Genomic DNA, 6,081 nt, shown 5'->3' with positions numbered 1-6,081 from the left:
AAATACAGCGATACTAACTAGTCAAATGTACAGAGAACAGCAAAAGACAAAACAATGGCGTACATATTCATTATTAAGATCCGGCAGAATCATTCGTGAATGTGCTAATAGTTGGTGTGTTTCGTCTACGGAGAACAACTTTCAGACAACATATTTTCACAACACTCATTGGGGAAAAGGGTCTTTCAGACATTACGGTGTTTCATCTTGGTTATGAGTCTTCAGTTGATGCTATACCTGCATCAGTGAAACAGAACAAGGATTATGGCACTTTTTGTTTTGGAGAAACTAGCAAACAAATTATTTGCTAATGCATGCTGATGAATACAAAACTGTTAATAAATTGTTGCCTAGACGGAAAGGCTTAAACTGAGGTACCTCAAACCAACCTCAAAAGGATCAGCATTTTCCACGTGAACCTGAAGTCTCTACCGCAGACAGATCAGCGTAAAGGTCTCTCACCCTACGAGCAGGAGCTGCCTTCGAAGAGAACCGGCGACAGCGTCTCGCTGCTGCAAGAGACAGACGTCACAGAGCAGCGTCCGCCTTAATCCAGACAACAGACTAACATTGTAACACATGTGGGCGCCCGTGTGCTTCCAGCTCTGAACTGCGGTATCACATGCGCTCTCGTCGCTAAGAACACAGACTTTGTAATCGTCGGACACCGATGAACTACCGACAACAGACGAGGAGCATCAAAAATTAAAACAATGACGCGTATATATATTTTTAATACGTTCCGGCAGCTTTGGAAATGAATATGCAAATTGCTGTTATATTTTGTTTACGGAGAACAGATTCTCGTTTCAGATAATGTGTTCTGATAATGCACTCCATTCATTGAGGCCAAAGGATTTTAAGACACAGTGATTCATTCTTAATACGCTAACATGTTTACGTTCGAATATGCCAGAACGTATTTAGAATGAATATGTACGTCACTGAAACATTGAATTTGCAATAAGTGAGTTTTTTTTTAATCATTAGATCCAAAATACTATGTTAAATATATTACCTTGTATCAAGTTTTTACAGAATAGATCACCAAAACTAAAATTACTTTCAGGTGAACCAGTAAATGTTTGCTTTGCTTTTTAATGAATGAAGTTTTATGCGATTGAAACCACCTGACTAAGATATTAAATGTAAACTGATCCGAATTTGATTATAAAATATTTCTATGTTATAATTCCTTTTCATATCCATTGGTCACGGGAGGAGGAGTAGTAACGCTAGTTTTGTAGTAGTTTATATTTGTAAGATATAACACTTTTTGTATTCATCCCGAACGTTCTTAAGTCAATGTTTACAAGAAAAATATAGCCGAGAGTGGAACACCAGTGAATTACACACCAGGAGAGCTATGAGTCATTACAAATAACAGTATTCTGTTTCACTAAAATCATAAGAGTTCCATCATTATAATCCCCACAGAGTTATACCATAAAAATTATCGACGAAGCTTGTTATTAGAAAGACCTGTAGGATTTCATTACAATCAGCATTTAGCATATTTGCAACCATCACTGAGTCGTTTCTTGACAAACATCACAGAGTTGTATCATTAGAGCCACCACTGAGATCTCATCTCAACTACCTGCGCAATTTCTTTACGATCAATGGTGTAAATAGTTAAAAACATTAAAAACATCGTTTCATAAAATCCCCTAAACACCTCTTAGCTGTTTCAACATTGAGCTGAGCTTTGTCATTAGAATCTCAAATGTATATTGTTACAATCATGTGTTAGATACATTCTTACATCCAATATTTCTTGTATTAACAGATGCATTTTTAATTCCAAGATTTTTTGTATTAACAGATACATTATTACATCCGATATTTTTTGTATCAGCGTAATCTCCAGTGATATCATTGCAACCACCATAGAACTGTTTCATTAACCATTGTATTTGCCTGTTACACTGTCAAGTAAGTTTCGATTTTTTTCTTATAAATTTTTCAAAGATTATTAAATGTTTTAAAATAATTTTCTTATCTATTTAGATTTTATAGAAATGTTTCAGTTACTTCAATAACACTTTTACTTGTTTCAGTCATTTGACTGCGGCCATGCTGGAGCACCGCCTTTAGTCGAGCAAATCGACTCCAGGACTTATTCCTTGTAAGCCTGGTACTTATTCTATCGGTCTCTTTTGCCGAACCGCTAAGTTACGGGGACGTAAACACACCAGCATCGGTTGTCAAGCGATGCTGGTGAGACAAGCACAGACGCACAAACATATTCACACATACACACACGCACGCACACACACACACGCACACATACATGCACACACACACATACATATATATATATACACACACACATATATGTCCACGAAGGTTTTATTTCTGCTGCTAGTTTATTTAATGATTTGATGAAAATACTTGTTGGTCTTGGTATATTCAATCGTGTTATTTTTAAAGACCTAGGGTCTGATTGTTATTGCAAAAATAGTATTTCTCAATAAGTAGACCAATATTTGTTGGTTTAAATACGAATTGAGAGGCTTTTACAATTTTACTTTGAGAAATATTGCCATCGATCAATATCAAATATACATAAAACAAATAAGAAAAATGCGTTTTCCCCCTAAAATGAGGCATTTCTGAAAGTAAGGTCGTTTTCAGATTCAGCACCCTTAAATTAGCTATAAAAAAAAAAGATGTTTGGTGTCTCGACACCATTTCAAATTTCTATTTTTTTTTTTTTTTTTTGACCAGTGTAATCTGAATGATTCTCTTTCCTAGTAGGCCAATTATCAGGCATAGTCCATCTTTTTGTAAGACAAAGCAGATCTATTATCAAACATAGCAAACCAATAATCAGATATAGTAGGCCTAAGACCAAGCATCTATGCCTTAAGCGTTCATGAGCCAGCCAATCTGGAAACAATGAGGGAGAATTTAAGAGAGATTTATCAGCTATATCTTGAGTGCGGATACGATCAAGAAGAATCTTCTGATGTAAAATGCAAATAATAAGAATACTTTTAGAAAATTAGAAGAAATTTAATTACGTTAGATAAACGAAAACTAATGATCGAAAGCATATTTAGGATGTCGTGACGTATTCGCTGCAAGCAGAGATTTAGATTTTCACACATCCTGAACAAAGTTTGTTTCAGATTAAATAATTCTAATAATGATATTTATTATAATAAATATAATGAGGATCCTGTGAATAGGAAATGGATTGGAAAGAAATTGAATAGAAATAGTTTGATATAATTTATATATTATTTCTTTAGTGTGTACATTAACGTGTTTTCCTACAAATATTCTGTACCCCACCCCCTTATATATCAATTTCTTTAGTGTGTACATTAACGTTTTCCTACAAATATTCTGTAACACACTAGGAAGTCCAATATTATATTTACATATGTTATATATTATATCAGATGGCGAATTGCTAGTGCTTTAGTTAAAATGTTTATTGCTCTGGATCTTTACGTTCTGCGTTCAAATTTGGACCTTTCAACAATTTGGACTCGATAAAATAAGTACCAGTTGTAACACTAGGTTCTGTGTAAGCAACTAATCCCCTTCCTCTAAATTTATTGGCCTTGTTTCAAAACCATATTATATTATATTATTTTATATTAGACAAATGCTTTGTAATATTTCTTCCGGTTCCTTACGTTCTGCCTTCAAATCTTCTGACTAGGTTAACATTGCATCTCCTCCCTCAGTTGTCCATAAACTTAAGTACTTGTCTATTAGTTAACTGTATTGACAAGTCCTTCCTCACCCCAAATTTTTGGCACAGCACCCAAACCAGAAACGATACATTATATTATATTGTGTTATATTATATTTTATTGTATTATATTACATTATATTATATTACATTACATTATATTATATTATATTATATTTCATTACATTATATTACCTTTGTATATATAAATCACAGAATGTGTGAGCATACTGACTAATGCATACATTTCCACAATTCTCAACCTATTTTCACCAAACTTTACACACACATTACTTATGTCCCTAGCATGATCATGCACTATAACATCTTACCCAGAGCTTTCTCGAAAATGGATAAAGCGGGAAAAACGCTGGTTTACACGGGTTTTTCTCTAATTCGTTGTATGTACATATTCATTTTGTACGTAGGGTCTTCCACGCATTTTTAATCTATGTAGTCGGATATTGGCATTAGAGGATATTTTTTGAGTGGTTTTCAATTTTCTTTTTATTTATTATTTATTAATATGTTGTAACTGTGTGTTATTACTTAGAGAATATTATAAAAGTAAAAAGATTTTGTCTATTTATTTCGACTGTCCACCTGCGACAGTGATTAAATTGACTAGGAACACTGTACGCGATGAATATCCAATACCAAACAATCTTAATCTCCATATTTAAACTGCATTAAACTTTGACAAGCTTACCTTTACCTATACTGAGTCACTTGAAAGGTTATGTTTCCTTCCATTTCTTTTATTTGTTGATACTTTTGTTTACCTACCAATGCTTTTTTTCATTTTAAGGATCCTTATTTACCCATCCATTATGATATTTCGAAGGCGACATCTTTTCACTGCGAACTGCTAAAGGTTCAAAGCAGTATTTGTGAACTAAAGTCAAACACTTCACTTTTCGTTACCTGAAGTCAATTTCAGAGTGGTCGTTCACTGTAAGCATATAGCAAATATATTCTTTCACCTCTACTTTTACAAGTAGGTATTATATTGCCATTTTTGAACGTACCAATCATACATCTCTCCGAAAAAATAGCTCCCTTTGTTGATGAATAAAATCCCCTCTCAGAGGGGAAGTTTCCACGTCTTCATTCAATTTCCTTACACCATTTATGTGGCTGTTTCTGACAAGAAGTTTCGCTTTCATGTAAAGCAATTATATTTTATAGTCATTACCCGAAATCTATTCTTATTTCTTTATTGCCCAGAAGGGGCTAAACATAGAGAGGACAAACAAGGACATACAATGCGATTAAGTCGATTACATTGACCACAGTGTATAACTGGTACTTAATTTATCGACCCCGAAAGGATGAAAGGCAAAGTCGATCTCGGCGGAATTTGAACTCAGAATGTAACGGCAGACGAAATACCGCAAAGCATTTCGCCCGGCTCGCTAACGTTTCTGCCAGTTCGCCGCCTCATAATCTACCCGTAATCTATTCTATTCCCAAAATACTTCAGTAGCTCTACTTTGCATCGCTTGCAAACTTATATGTTCTATGATCATTGAATTGTACCGACCTCCACAACGACCAGCCTTCAATTTGGTTTTCTGTTCCGAGGTTAATCTGAAGCATAGATTGCCATGCTACTCATAAACCTACTCAGTAGTTCAATTATGTTGTAAAAAATACACTCAAAGCAACTTAAACTGCCGAAAGGACGGGTGCGTTTGCTAATATTATATTATAGAAGAGTCCAAAAAAGAAGTTCGCAAACCGCACCATAACAACCTTTTTAATAACCGAACATCAGTATACGTACGGTATGGGACAAATATTTTTCTAGCAAAGCAGGCCTTCTCATATACAGCAGAGCAAATGTAAACGCAATGCTTTTCAATTACATGTGTTCTTTCTTCCTGTTATCTTTTAATAATTTATATTTATTTTTATATTTTCGTCTGAAGATTTTAGATCGTCGTAAGATACATAAAAAATCAAGAACGCAGATTCGTATATATACTTAGATAGGTTTCGGCCAGAAACTGATATATATGCAGAGAGAGAGACAGACAGATAGACAGACAGAAAGAAAGACAGACAGCCAGACACACACACACACACACACAGATATATGCTGTGGTCGTGTGTGGCTAAGAGTTCAGGGTGTTGCACAAATGGTCGTAATATTGTGGTTTCAATTTCTGGACTAGATGATGCGCTGTATTCTTGAGCAAAATACTTCATTTCACCTTGCCCCAATCCACTCAACTGGCAAAAATGAGCAATTCTGCGATGATCGCCACCCTGTCCTGGGCTGGGGAATATGTACGCCGCAGAATCCGGGAAACCGGCCTTGCGAACATATGGCTTGGGATGTACCTTTGATCCTTTTAATATATATATAT

The 6,081-nt window shown here is 35.0% G+C and overlaps 1 long non-coding RNA gene across 1 annotated transcript in view; it reads left to right on the top strand.

Moving 5' to 3' along the window:
- The first annotated feature begins 1,829 nt into the window (after positions 1–1,829).
- The window catches only part of LOC106868049 (uncharacterized), a 17,893-nt gene continuing 13,641 nt past the window's right edge, over positions 1,830–6,081 (top strand). The window contains exon 1 of the long non-coding RNA XR_008264823.1: positions 1,830–1,935. This is a non-coding gene — a long non-coding RNA (uncharacterized LOC106868049). The remainder of the gene's footprint in view (positions 1,936–6,081) is intronic.

The sequence above is a fragment of the Octopus bimaculoides genome, chromosome 9 (genome assembly GCF_001194135.2).
Source record: "Octopus bimaculoides isolate UCB-OBI-ISO-001 chromosome 9, ASM119413v2, whole genome shotgun sequence".
NCBI lineage: Eukaryota > Metazoa > Mollusca > Cephalopoda > Octopoda > Octopodidae > Octopus > Octopus bimaculoides.
This window is presented reverse-complemented; position numbering and strand designations above follow the sequence as displayed.